The sequence below is a fragment of the Haemorhous mexicanus genome, chromosome 2 (genome assembly GCF_027477595.1).
Source record: "Haemorhous mexicanus isolate bHaeMex1 chromosome 2, bHaeMex1.pri, whole genome shotgun sequence".
Classification (NCBI taxonomy): Eukaryota; Metazoa; Chordata; class Aves; order Passeriformes; family Fringillidae; genus Haemorhous; species Haemorhous mexicanus.
The window spans coordinates 49941477-49956583 of NC_082342.1; the positions used below are offsets into that span (position 1 = coordinate 49941477).

Below are 15107 nucleotides of genomic sequence, written 5' to 3' on the forward strand. Positions count from 1 at the left end.
TTTTAAATCATTAACTAAATTTAAAAGGTGTAATTACTCAAACTGTGGTGTTGAAATATTATTCAGAATACAGGGGTAAGTCTGTACATCAGTCAGCTTCTATCAAGGATTTTTTTCATTAAATTTCAAGAGAAAAAATCAGTTTAATAGCCTTGTCAGGCTAGCCTTTGTTTATGAGTGAGAACTGAGGAATTGGCTTTGCTTTTTTGCAAACAAAGCATAAAAGACTTACAAGTGTTCATTTAAAAATATTTACAAAGCCTTTCTGTGGAGTTACTGCAGGAGTACTAGAAACGCAAGAGAATCTCAAATGCCTTATAATGCCATGTATATTCCCATGTCATCAGATAAAATGTAAGTTAGTCCATAAAATGCAACTTTATGTATAAAAGCTCAGAGAAAATGAAGGTCTGAGGTCAAAATGCAAAGAGGTAATAAACAATTGTCTTAACTATGTAACAATGGAACTGTTGCAAAAAGTCACATTGCTGCTGCTTCATCATGTATCTTTTTTAATATTAGCTGCACTCCTTACTTTTAAAATGGAATTTTCTACTTTTGGAAGTAATCTGGGGCCTCAAGTAACTAATTGGTGAAAGGATCCCAAATGATGGCCTGTGTTCTGATGGCAAGTGGTGTTGTTACTCCAGGCCTATGCAGGCTGTGGCTGGAAAGGAGAAACAGTCTCCTGTGCATGAACTCAGAGGCAGGAACACAAGAAGTTGCCACTAATATTAATAATGCACCAAATTTAATTACGAAAATTTTGGGCCATCTGCAGAAGTAAAACTGCATTCCTTTGATCCTCTTCCATTTGGTTTGCATTAACACTTTTGTGTCATTCCTAAATATGAAGTAGAAAGTAATTAGTATTTAGCAAAACCCACACATATTCTGAAAGCATGTAAGTGCAGTAGTTTCTTTGTAAATCTGGCCTTCATTGTTTAGGTGACATTGTCAAGAGGAGGAAAGGGAAGGGAGCTGCCTGTTAAATCAAGAATGGCCTTGCCATTGACTTCAGGGGAACTTACCCTGAAAATCTGCTGTGCCACTGACAACATCAGCCTTGTCCAGGTGGCACATCCTTCTCTCAATGTATTATTTAGTGCAAAGCTTTGTCTGTAACAATGCTGGGCACTACCTGCACATGTGTCAGGTAGCAGCACTGACAGTTTTATTTTTGTGTGTGCCCAATACCATTTGGTGACATTTGCATTGTGTAGCTGTGTGTAGGAGGGGAAGTGACATGGATACAAATTCAGATTTCAGCACTGCTAGTTCCCAGCAGTTCTTGATGTTTTAAGGGAATGCATTTCTCTATTAACAAGATTTTAAAAATCAGAAATTTGTGGGTGTTTTCCCACCAAACCATGCATCAACTTCAGAGGTATGCAATTAATATTACTTAAGAATTTTCTTAGATCAAAAGAACCACAAGATTTCAAAATATGACTACAAAAATTAGCTTTTATTGCACTATACTTGTTACATTATATGAACTGTAAATTTTCTTATTGATTTCTGTGTGTATGACAGACTCTTGATTTCTGTGAGACAGCTTTTCTAGCATCTCAAAATCCTGTATGCTTTGATAGTTTTCTGCTGTCCTCTATTACTACTGAGATTTGTGTATAATTTTGACTAATCAAGGTCTTCAGGAGGGTTACTTTTTTCCTTCATTTTTTTTCTTGTAATAGACCCTACTGATTCATTTTGTACAATTTCTCCCCATTCAGACTCTACAGTGCATCATTATATGTGCATTTTTGGCAGAGAAATTTCAGTAGTGTTCACGGGACAGGACCAGGACTAGGCTTACTTGAGATGCATCTTCAGGATGAACACTGGCCCACTGTACAATTTCAAGACAATAAGTTCATCTCAGTCTATAGCATTTTTTCCCATCTGGTCTTCATCTTTCATGTCTTTTTGAAATATTTTGAGGCAAGCATGGTCTTTGTACTGCCTGAGGATGTATTACAGTCTTTCACAGGTCAATGTTTTATTATTATATTTCAAAAGAATTACACAAAATCAGAATATACCATATTTTATATATGTACACACTGGTCTAAGCTTTTTTATGTGGGTTTTAATACAGATTTAATCTTCAGGTTTAGGTGAATTTTACAGCAAGCAGTAAGTATACCTCTACTCTTTTAGTGTTTAGTCAAATACAGAAGTGCATACGGGTTTCTTATGAATTTATGTAACCACTCTTCTTTCACTTTTTTGTAGGGACTGGAGCTGTATCTCCCATCACTAAAGCTGAATGCTTCCCTTACACTCCCCTGCTGATTCTCATCAAAAATACTTTGGTCTTCAGTGTTGCATGGTATCCAATCCAGCTGGAAAAAAATGGCATCATTTCACACCTTCTGAGCAGTTGTGTCTGAGCTGGAACAGCTGTGAAGTTAAACTTCAAGGAGCATCCTATGAGGACCCTGAAAGTGGATTTATGACCTTTCCAGTCTCTATTTCTATTTCCTCAGAGTCTCAAAAGGTCTAATGGAGTGAGCTTAATAGTTTATGTAAATACAGCAAGAAATAGAAATACTTCAGAGTATTTGGGGGGGGGGGGGTCTCAAATATGGCTACAGGTGTCAGAAGATGTGGGACAACACGGTGCCAGTTACTCTGCCTGCAGATTTGTGCATACATTAGGATTTTTTTTTTTGCTGGTTCTAATTTTAAATAGTATTCCTGCTATTGAAGGATGTAAAATTTATTAAAAAAAATCCATTTCTGTTTATAAAAGGATCACCTATCAATAAACTGAAGCTTTTATTATGTATTACATTATAGTCAATAAGCTAGTTTGGGGAGTTAGAGAATTAGCATGTTACAGTGTGTGTGGTTGAAGTCCCCTCCATCCAATTATTACATTTTTGGGAGGTGGCATTGCTCTGTTAAGTGTAGCAGGAGATTAGCTTTAAGTTAGATTTAGTTTAATGAAGGTCAGACATATAGATAAGGACATTGTGTTTAATTAGTAGTCTCAGTATTGGAATACAGCACTTCTTGTTATAGCGTATAATTTTGAATGTTGAAATAATTGTAATCAACTGTCAAATCAGAATGTCAGACTATAGCAGGTGTGCCATGAAAGTGTTTATACAGTGAGACTGTTACCAAGATTTTTTTATTAGTGCATTATTTTTAAGGGTCAAGCTCTGTGGTGAGCTGATTCATCCATTTAGGAATCCCTTTCATTCAAGACCCTCTGTCCTTCTCACTGTAGTACTGAGTCAAGTCAAATTTTGCACACAAAACAGAAGAAGTGGCTTGCTTTATCACATCCCTTAATATCACTTTTTTCTCAGCCATTTTCATCCCTAAAATAGTTTTTGCTTCTGTGGATAATGCCAGTAACCTTCACTGATTCATGACACTCAACAGGCTCACACTTGTCTGTGATGAGCTCTAGCAATTATTCCTTAAAGTACCCAATGTGCCTTGACTAAAGCAAAGCAATCAGCAAAACAGATGCCAACAAATTGGCAATAAATATTACTCATCTTTCCACACATGGTTTGTGTGGCAATGGAAATGTTGAGACAGTATTCAGAATCCATTATGGAAAAAGACTTTTGCTTTGAAGCACACAGAAGAAAGTTGGACCTGCACAAAAACAGATAAAAACAGTACAGGCAGCCATGGCAGAGAGGTGCTCCAGCTCTTCCCCAGTGAGATTATTCCTTTGTGCAAAAGCCATGAATAACACTTCCCAAATTCAAGCCAATGTGAACAAGTTATCCAAGAGATTTTCTGGCTGTTGTTGGGTTTGGTGTTTTAAGTAGTAGATACCACCTTTTGGTCACTGATGGAATAATAAGCAGTTATACAGTACAATTACTCAGATAAATACTTTCACATATATATTTAAATATGAGTAGTTTTGAATAATTTCTTTGTATACTTTCATACATTTAAGAAGTTACAAAACATTATTTTCACTACATGTGCATGAAGAGATGTGTGCTTCTTTGTATATACTTTGTAAATAGGAAAAAAAATCCAATGTGCATTTCAGTATATGGCAAAATATTTCCAGAACATACAGAGATTTAACTTCTCACTAATAACAGTTCTTGAAAAAGCAATGTTCAAGAATTTTGCCAGCATCTGCCACAGTGTGTTTTCCCATTGGAATTTAAACTTTGTATAATTGTTTTTATCCAGCAACCCTAGAAAAAGAGACTTTTTTTTTTTTTATGAGTGAAAGCTTGAGAGCAAATTGGGAGGAAAAAATTAAGAGAGTGTTTTTTAGCTCTATGTGTATATTTTGTATATACTTTTTTCCTTAATTTAACCAAATTGGTCTTTTGTATATTGCCTGTGGCAAGCAATGTTGTACATGCCAATAGAAAACGTTCACTATCACTGCATTTAGACTGCCCACATGTCATGTCTAGGGACTTACAGTGCTGTTTTAAATACTCCTTTAACAAATGTAAATTAAAACCTTGTATAAATTGTTTTGTAATACTTTTTCTACTTGTGAATAAAATATTATGTGAACCAGTATTGGTTTGTTGACCTCAAATTAATAATAGCTTCCTGTACAAATTTAGTGGTGAATTCTTCTAATTCTTTTAGAATTCCACAGTGGGGTAATTACATTAAGGTTATGGTAGAATTTGATGCATCTTTGTCTTGAGATGTTTGCAGTTTAGCAGTAACATCATTCTTCAAGCAGGAGGACCCTGAAGAAGCAGAAAATTAACATCAATGCTTAAAATCATAGTGCTTCAAAACTGTTTAAAAATTCTGCTTCTCAAGAAAGGGGGAGGAAAAAGAGGTAGGGGGAAAAAGTCAAATTGCTGTCTTTACAATGTCTTAGAAAAGAGCGCCTGGTGCTCCACACCACTAGGTTGTTTCAGACAAGAGAGATAAGCAAATAATGAGAGGAGCTGTATTTTTGAAGGAGGATTGGAGTCATGGCCCCAATTTAAATGAATAAGAAAGGAATAGCACAGTCTGACTGACTAGAGTAGAAGACTGAGACGAAGGAGTAATTTGATAATTGCATAAAATTGGTCCTTATGATAAAGCCATAAGCAGTGACTGGAAACTGAATCCAGATAGGGATTGCAGATAACATAAAGCCAGGGTGCTTGTGCTGGAGTGTGTGATTTTTGGGGGGAAAGTTTGAGGGAGACTCAAAAGCTGCTCTGTCTCTGGTTTAGTTGAGCAAATTTCACATTGGTTCTTCTCAGTGTAATGCTGTTATTTCTACATTATTTGAAGCACATAATTCAGAGTTTAACTGGGGATCTCCTGCCCAGAATAGCAAGGACTCCTTATACCTCTGTGTCCATGTGCTGCACTCCTGAGCAGTCCTGTAATTGTTTTCTGCTCTGACTGCCGCACGTCCAGCTCGCCTGAGAGTCCTTGGAGTTCACCTGGAGATTTGCAGGTGGCATCTTTGGGAGGTCACCTTGTGCCAGGACAGGGATCTTCATGACTCTCAGCGCTGCCAGGGTGGCAATGGAGTGCCCCTGACAAAAATTTATAAAAATATAATCAGTAAACAGGAATTGGAAAACAGATATTTACTCTATGTGGAAACAAAGCACAACTCAGAACACATGACGTACATGACCACAAAATTTGCACAGATATTTGCTCACATCAATTACTATATAAATGTGATTAACCAGGCTGCAATTTCCCATCCAAGCTTTCCAGAAGGTCTAGAAAAAAACCCACCCACCCCAAAATCTTTTCCCTGCTTGCATTCCTATTCAGTACAACAGTATTTCCTGCCTTTTCTGCAAGGTAGACCAAGCCCTTAATCCAGTCCACCCCATCCTACCAGGAGTTTGAGATCACATGGCTTTTCCCTTTGTTGTGGGCTCTTTGAGGGCCTTTGGTTTGCATTCCTATGAAGTCCCTCCAAGCAACAACCTCCATGCATTAAATTAATCCTCTCACTGTCTTTGGTGATGGAGGTTTAGATCACTACCTGCAGCACATTCCAGCACAGACACTGCTGCTTTGTTTTGCCCTTTAGAAAAAGAGGGATTGAAGGAGGGTGCAGTGTTTTATCAGGCATGGAGCACGCTGAGGCTGGGCACTGCAGAGCAGAGCCACACAATGCACACTTTGTGCTGGCAGGGTGCAATTTAATCCATATTTAGTTTTGGCCTGAGTGATGGTAAAACCCACTTGCTCTTCACAGAGCAGCGCATGAGCCGTTTCGATTATGTCCCATAAGGCGGCGCTTTCAATGGGATAAAAATCATCCTGGGTGGATTTGCTGGGGAGCCTGCTGCTTCCCACAACAGCAGTGAATGATGGGATTAGAGGAAATGTTTTCCAATAGCCAGCTGACAGAGAGGGTGGCAGACTGGGGGCACACTGAGGCTTCTACACAGCACCACAACTCCAACAGCAGGGTCAGCAGAGGAGGACTGAGGGGGTTTTCCCATCATCTGATTTTCTAAATCCTTATCACAGTTGGATTTTTTTTTTTTCCTTTTGGTTGATCTGACAAAAGGAGATTTGGCTTGCTCAAGAGGTTATAAATGACATTTTTCTAAAGCATTGGTGGAAAAGCAGACAAAAAGAGAAAGCAGCTTTTAGAAAGTGCTTCCCCTGAGCCTCAGTCTTTGTGGAGTTTTCCATTTCTTTTGCCCAGGTTTCAGTCTCAGTTTATGGATGGCTAATTCACATGCTATTTAGCATGCAAAAATTCCCTTAAGTATAGCAGCTAATATATCAAAATCTGGTTGTAACCAACAGTTTAAGGGAGAGCACCGATTTACAGCTTAGAAAAAATATTAAACCATTGGAATTCCAGAGATCATTTTGATGTGCCCCAGATCTGTATCACACAGTCAATTGGAACAATAAATATATATAAATACAGAATGTGCACAAAATAATGAACTTGTTGCCTTGCACATGACCTGAGGCAGGGCATTGTCCAGGTCAGTTAGTAATCTTATTCCTAAATCCTTAAACTTGAGGAAATTACAGAACACTGTGGACCAATTCAGGGGAGGCCTGTACATCCACCACACAAGCACTTATTCTGCATGTGGCAGAGATTACAAAAAGAACTGAGAACATTAAAAAAAAAAAAAAAACTAAAGGTTGTGTTTCAGTTTTTTCAAATGCCTTTCAGCCCAGGCATCCAAGCAGACATTTCACAGGCCAATATGGGAGCCTTAGGGGGGGAAAGCTGCACACAGTGGGTGTTCTACAGACCAATATTGAACAAAATGGCAGCAGTAGAGGTTATTTGTCATTAAAACAAGAATGAGAAAAGGACATCTAGCTTTTAGTGCACAAAAAACAAAAAAAGAGCAAAAAGGGGCCATTACATTGCAAAACATATTTTAAAAGCCAAAGTAAAGCACTAGTCTACAGCCACTTCTCTAATTTCATGGTCACCTAAACACACATAAACTCTGCAGCAGCCTAAAGCAAAATGAGGCAGATCTGGAATCAGCAGAGTAACAGCATTTACCATGCCAGTTTTGTCCATACCTTGTAAATGTTCTTTTTTCATTATGATCTTGATTCCAGCAACATCTGGTAGCTGAGTTTAACCTGAAGAAATTCAGCAGCAAGTATCAGCTTGGCCATTTGTTGTCTCTCTGTTGCAAGAGAAAAAAGAAAGTTTTGACCAACCTGGTGTTGGTTTACGTTGTTAGATACAAGAGTAGTTGTGTTCCTTTAACAGAGTTTCAGCTTTATTAAACTTTTTTCCTAAGGATGTTCAACAATTAAAACTAAGGGGACACAGCACCAGAGCAAGAGTGAGAATATCTTTCTGACTGTAATACTAAAACAGACCCATAATATTCCAGCAAATAACACTTGCATTTTGTCAAAATTAATCACCCTTTTTGGATATTTTGGTACTACAAAAAGACAAAAAAACCTTGACTGGAAAAATTTATACACTTTGACAAAATGCTGTGAAAATTTACATGAGGAAGCTTTCTCTGGGAAGGTTAGTGCAGCTACTCTCCACATTAAACCCTCAGTCTAATGAAATCCTCAATTTAAATATACCTTTAAATATACTTCAAACCTTGGAGGATCTCTTGCTTACTCAAGGAGGACCAATCAATTTTTTATGGGCAAGAACTACCTCAAAGTTATCTTCATACACTGTTTTTCAACTGGGAGAACAGATGGACTCAGGCCGAGGAGACTCTCAATCCTTTAGGTGATAAAATGCCTATTGTATTGATGGGTTAAGAGAAGCAAGCCCTGTGGGTTCAGCCTTCCCATTAATACAATGGGAGAAGCTGTGGGATCTGCAGGGAAGAGCTGAAGAATGCCAGAAATTACATCTCCTGTAGCTTTCAACAACAAATAGACAGCGTTGGAGTTGACTCAAGGTGCTGGCAAGTGCTGTAGAAGCGATTCCTGAAAAATATCTGAGTGCCAGATGATGCCTCCTAACACACAGAGTGTCACTGAGGAGGGCTTGTGGCATTTATGGCCCAGATACTTTCTTCTCCTAGAGAAGAGATCTTTGAGTTGCCTTTCTGCAGCGAGTGCACTCCGGGCAGTGGGGGCAGCAGGAGCAGTGCAGGAGGCACGGGAGAGCAGGAGCAGTGCTGGCATTTCCAGCACATGGCAGCCTCTTGCAGCTGGTTCCCTCTGCAAGTCTAGGGGTGCAGACATAAGCTGTTAGTGCCCCAAAATCCCCAAAGATGCAATATTGCACCTTCTGCAGATGTATCAGTGCTGTAACTGCAGCAGCTGAGAGAGGGAAGTGAAAAGCAATTACTATCATCTCTTAGCTGAGGGGGTGAACCAAAAACAACTAAAAGTTTTGGACTCAAGGCTTCCTTGGATCTGCTTTCTGATGTTTCCTTTTCATCCAGTCCAAGGTCTACAGCTGCTGCAGCTCCTCTAAGGAGACCCCTGTGGTTCTTACCTGATCTTAGGGAAGAGAAGTTGGCTTTCAGTTTGGCCTTGTCACACTCCATGCTGTGAGAGCTGGAGGGTTTAAATGCCTGACAATCTCTGATCTTTTCCTAATTGCCTCAGGTTTTGGATAAAACAATAAAAAGAGTGTTTTCAAATTTTGCTTAACTTGCATTACATTTTCTCATGGGAAAAAAAAAAAAAAAAAGGCAATCCTAACACCACCCGGAGCCCTAAGAGCCCTGGAATCAGCTACTGCTTCATGCTCTTACTGCTGCTCTGTCCTCTGGCCCGGTAACCAGGCCAGGAAAAAAAACAAAAAACCCACATCTTTGACCAGATCAACCCCAACCCACACCAACAACCCATTCTTTAAAAGCCTGCTGTTGAACCACTGCCTATGGGTAGTTCAAACAAAAGAAAACAAAAAGGGGAGGGGGGGGGAAAGAAACAGGAGAAAAAAATTGCATAAAAGTTGTACTGGAGAATCATTCAGCAAAATTCCCAGTTGTGTATTAAAAGCTCAGCTAAATAACTCTGGGCTTCATGGGAAAACAAGCAGGAAAAAAACCTCTTGTATTCTCTAGAATTACCCTGCCCCTCAAGCATACCAGGCATTTTATCTTCTTAGTCTTTATAAAACATCCATTTTGTAAAGAAGACATGCTGCATTTACCCCTTGCTCTTGACACAGGAGGATTTGTCCTCCCCATCCCCTGCCCCCTGTCAGAAATAGTAACACAGTGAAGACTCTTTCCACTCAGGAAAGGAATGTCTCCCTCTCTTATCCCCTCTCCTCCTGTTTTATGGCTCTTTCCTACTCTTCTGCCTTATTTATCACTGCTGCAATTGTCAGGTACTTGTTTGCCTGCTTTCCTCCAGGTCTGCATTTCCCATTCCCCTCAACTGCCTAGTCTGATCTTCCCCTGCCACTGGCAAACAGAATTGGGGGTTTAAGTTCATTAGCTTGGAAGATGTAACACATGCACAAGGTAAAGCTTGCTTTTAGAAAGGAAGAGAGCTCAAATTCAAAGGCAATCTACCAGGGATTTATTTGGGTGGGTTCCTATCTGTGGACAGCTGCTTCTGAAAGGGAAGAAAATGGCAAAGGGCTTAAAATGGTGATTTTTAAAAATTTTTTTTTAAGTGCATGCCCTGATCAGGATTTATCTGCAAGAACCCTCCATAAAAACTAGGGACAAGAGATGGTCACAGCAGGGAGACAGAGCTACCCATGACAGTATGTAAAAATTGCTGATAACAGGACTTACCCTCAGGTGCTGCAAAATAATTATCTGTAGAAAAGATGAGACAGGTCAGTAGGGATGTGTAATGGTTTAAACTAACTGGAAACACAAAGCTGTCCTCTTTTTTTTGGTGTGGAACATTCACTTTCTCTTCCCCGAGATAATCTTACCACAAAATACTACAGCAAAACAAATAATCCTTCATATCAGATCCACTTTGCACACCTGGTATTCAACTCAATTTCCTGAATGGGTGAGTCAAAGCAGGTTGGGCTGACCTGTTAGCTGAGACACAGCAGGGCATTCCCTCCTGTGCTCCTAGGCTGGTGGGGATGACACAGTTAAATTGGTCTCCTGCTTGGAACTGCTAATTAGAAATCAGCCCAAAGTTATAATGGTTATAAGTTATTTGGTTACACTCAGTTAAACAGAAATAATTTTAGCAATAATTTTTTTAAACACTTCAAAAACTTTAGAACAGCCAGATGGAAGAAGTGGAAGAAAGAATCCAATCTAATTTTGGCCAAAACTGGCAAGAGTCCTCATGGGCGCTGGGAGGGGATGCCTGGGCAGGGAAACACCCACTGCCTGCAGGCTCCCTGGCAGCACCCTGCTCCCACCTCACACCCTCATCTCTTCAACTTCCCCAGCTATTGATGCTGAACAGGTCTAGTGTAAACATCCTAATTATATATTTTTATATTGTGCTGTTATAATCTTTACACTTCTACAAGAAAGAAAACTACAGGGCCCTAAAGTGGGGGCTTTCAAGAGCCCCTTCAGCTGCTAATCAGGGCTGGGCTCTGGCTGTTCCAGTCCCTCTGCAGCTCCTCACCTGCCCCCAGTGAAGGCAGAAGCGATGCTGTGACCATGGCTCACAGCAGCTCCTCTCTCTGTCCCTGCAGCAGGAGCAATCCTGCGTTATCAAAGTGTTTTGTTGGTGTTTGCTCAAAGCCTTGTAGTGGGTGAGTGCTTTTTGCACAGGAAGTGTGTACACCATTGCAATGTCCTGCTGTGCTGTGACATGTGGCCACAAAGGAGCGTTTACACTTGGCCTGCTTGTCTCAAACTCTTTATTAGGTGATGGAGTGGAAAACTGCAAACTGGGTCAATGAGTGAGCCTTTTTCTTAGCACCACTCACGGACCTCCAGCAGCTGAAGAATGTACTTCTGTCTGCAATTAATCCATCAGTTTGTGGTGTGTGGAAGCCCAGATCCAAGACTGTCTGAAAATGTTGCCACTACCATGTGTAAATTCTTCCAGTGTTCTTCTGGGTTGGGATTTAATTAAGCAAAAGTGAAGTCTCAGGCTGACCTGGACAAGGAGGGGGATTCCAAACACCACAGAGAGCTGGCGTAGCTGGCAGCCAACTCGGTGCAGCACTGAGGAGTAGAAGCCATGGGAAAATGAAACATATTCATCAGCAGTGCCAAAAGGGAAGAAAATCAAGATGGAAAGTAGGCTGTACAAAACAGATCCTAGAAAAGAGTAACATTTGTATCATGCCATCTGGGATTGTATGAAGACAGTGACAGTGGACTCTCTCTCTATGAATGCTTCTGAAAGCAGTTTTTAAGAAAGTCTGAGTAAGGTATCCAGGTGATTTACACGTTTCCAGTCAAAACAAAAAACTCAACATTTTCTTGGCGGGCCTCAGCAAGGTTTAATTCCCTCTTTAGAGCTTTGTGAATTCCTTTTTGAATGAGCACAGCTGTGCACATTTCAGTTCAAACCAACCCATAAGAACACGGTTCCCAGCCCCTGAGTTCAGCAAGGCAGCCGAGGATGTGACTTGAGTGTGCTTGCAGCAGCTTCACCAGGACCATTACGGCTCCCTTGGGACCAGCTTGCTGTAATGGCCCTTTAATTACCTCCTCCTTTGCTAGCTGATCCCACCTCACTGCTCTGAGTGTGAAACTCAGACCTGGATCTGTAATTTAAATACTGTAAACTTCCAGCTGAGCCAGCCAACAACTATTATCACTTCAGCATCCCTTTTCTGGGAGAGAGAGAGGAGGCATGCTAGACTCAGGGCAACAGGAAAAGCCACTGAAGGCATCAACACTCTTGGGACATTGACACTGTGGCTGTGCTGCTGAGCAGCAGAAGCAGGCCCAGTCTCCACTGGTGCAGCCCTCTTGTAGAAAATCCACCAATTACCAACAACTTCATCCCCTCAGTGTCACCAGTGCCCAGATTTCTGGGGACATCTTCCAGTCCCTGCAGCAGAGATGGCAATTCAGCAGCCTCACTGATAATGATCCTGAAAGTGGAGTGAGATGTGGAGGCTGCTGGCAAATAGCCCAGTGCTCCTGAAGAGTAAGAAAATTCCAGTTTGGCTGCCATGGGCCCTGACAAGGGATGTTACAAGCCCCAGATGACCTCTGGGCATATCAACACCTACTCTTTTCTAACCACATCATGCTGAATCCAGTGCTTCCTTCCACTTTGAGCTGGTTTATTCACATTTAAATTGCTTAGATTAGTAATAATGAAGAGAGAAGTTACAGACACCCCTGCCAGACACTTGCCTGCCTTTCTGTTAGTGTTCTGTTTGGTTGTTGGTTTTTTTTTTAGTACAAATAGCAGTGTCCAGGAGGCTGTAGTATTTATGGTATAGTAATAGGAAAAAGGCAAAGACAAGGTAGGAGAATGAGTTGGCTGCAGAGACAGAGTTTGTCTCTCCCAGGACCAGCTTTGCAGGGCTGGAGAGCAGCACCTTGAGTCCAGATGGAATTTCTCTATAGGGTAAGTCAGTATAAACAGGGTAAATTTCTCTGGAGGATTTACTCAGGTTTGATTTCAGTTCACTAGAAGATGGTAAGGAGAAGTAGAAGTACAATTGGAAAGACCCAAAACTGGCTTTGATAATCTGGCATAACAAGGAATTTTCTCCATTTTGCAGAAAACAAAGCTTTTCACCTACCCCATCATTTTCCCCAACATTCAGGGGGAAATAAAGTAGAATTATAGGATATCAGCCAAACCACCAGCTCAAATTTCCTATTTCTCCCATTTCCATGTTCATACTGTGACTGAGGTTCCAGGTCTTGATAAATAAACTATCCAGGAGCTCACTTTTAACAAAGCCTCTCAACAATCACAGAACCCCCTGCTGACCTTGGCCCTTAAACACTGTTTCAGAGGTCCAGAGCTAATGCAGCATTCACACACAAGTCCTTTAGTTGACTGAGAGCACTGATGGATTTTCTGCCTAGAGCTGGAGCACCAGAGGGACCTTTGGGTGAGCACAGTATGAGCTGACAGTCACCTTCCCCAGTGCTGATGTTGATAAGAAGTGCACAGGCTGTCTGCTCCAGGCTGAAACCCCAGGTAAATAATGGAAAAGGAAGAGCAAAGCTCAAGGCTCCTGTTTGCTCCAGCAAGTCCTGCACTCCTGAAGTGACCTTTTCCATAGGGTGTGGTGACTGGGATCTGCAGTGGTCTCAGCTGGAACAAAGGCTCCTGACAGCCAGAGAATGAGTTGCAATATGGGATGAGAAACAAACCTGAAGCAGGGAACTAAAAAAATACAGGCTATAACCAGAGAGGAAGAGGTGCTAGACCAGCTGACAGACACTTCTGACAGACCGAGGGAAAGGCATGGGAAATGGGATAGCTCACAAAGGAAGAAACTGAATGTCAAATTAGCTATTTACCTGTAGTCAGCTATTTCCCTGCACATCAGTTTTTCACGTACATTTGAGACTGTCATAAGCAAACAAACAAACAAACAAACAAAAAAAAAGCTGATTTTCTTGGAAAACAGATTACAAACTGAACAGACTATTAAAACCACTTTGTCTTGGGAATTTGGCTTAAATACCAGATTAAATCAAAGATAGCTAATTTGATTAAGCAGAACAAGTTATCTAAATCCCTCCTTAGGGAAAACACCGCCAGCAATTCAGCACTGTTTTGCAGAAGACCTTCAATGTTAAACAGTTTCAACAAGAGCAAAACCTACAGACACATGGCACTTCTCCATGCATGAGGGACACATTTGCTGGGCAGGCTTCAGGGCAAGACAACAAATTAAATTTACAAAAGCTAAGAAGAAAATTTGCCATGTTGGTGAGGAATCAGGAGTGATGAGAACTTACCTTGTCACAGTCAGCTGATGTTATAGACCCCAATGGCACTGCCTCCTTCTTGCAATGGCACCTCCAGTTCTTGGGGAATTCCTTCCCCAACCTCCCTGTGACAGCACAGGGAGAAAAGGCAATATCTTTGTGCAAATGTTAAGAGACAATGAACTGTCACTTCAACTCTCATTTGTAATGAGTAGGATTTACTCTGGTTAGCATGAATCATTTTGATAACATATATAATTAGTTTTATAGAAGTTTTAGTATGTTATAAAAGCTGCTCTATCACTTGTGTTCCCCCGGGGCTCTCTTATAAAATTATTTTGTTACAACTGTATTCTCCTTGGAAGTGAATTGCAGACAACTGAGCACATTTGTATGTCAGAGGCATTGTAAGCCAAGGCATCCAAGGCAATTTTGATGCCTTTTTCATTTCTAACACCCATGTGAAGAAATGCAGGCACTTGTGGGCGCCAGCCCTACCAGCTGCCCAAAGCCAAAGACACTCTCTGCTTCCAGGCTGCTGCTCAGCCACCTCCACACAGCCCCTGGCTGCCCACAGCAGATGCTGCAGATCAGCAACCCAGGAGCTGGGATGCTGTCAAATGACCCTGGGGGAAAACACTCAACATAAATAACACAAGTCTTTAATAACTTCATTTGAGCTACAGAAAGGTATGTTGGAAGAGGATTTGTCTCTGTGCAGTGAGCTGCAAGGTGAGCTAACTGGATTCCATCTTTGTGAGGAAGAAAAGTGGGGCTGGTATGAGAATGCACTAAGTGAAACCAGCAAGCCCTTCTGATCTTATACATGTTTTTTATTTCATATGCATTTTAAATACTGAATGTAGGCTATGAGCCTTGTAGCTACTCCTG

At 40.9% G+C, this 15107-nt stretch overlaps 1 protein-coding gene and 1 long non-coding RNA gene across 4 annotated transcripts in view; one reads left to right on the forward strand and one right to left on the reverse strand.

Annotated features, from left to right (window-relative positions):
* TNFRSF19 (TNF receptor superfamily member 19) overlaps window positions 1-4527 on the forward strand; it is a 57434-nt gene extending 52907 nt beyond the window's left edge. For all 3 annotated transcript variants that reach the window (XM_059838751.1, XM_059838753.1, XM_059838752.1), the window contains one exon: window positions 2239-4527. The gene's annotated coding sequence lies outside the window, so the exon portion shown is untranslated. The remainder of the gene's footprint in view (window positions 1-2238) is intronic.
* Window positions 1448-13628, reverse strand: LOC132323490 (uncharacterized). Its single transcript, XR_009485355.1, has 3 exons — window positions 7498-13628; window positions 5310-5501; window positions 1448-4706 (listed from the first exon to the last, which is right to left on the reverse strand). It is a non-coding gene; the product is annotated as an uncharacterized LOC132323490 (long non-coding RNA).
* Window positions 13629-15107: the final 1479 nt, after the last annotated feature.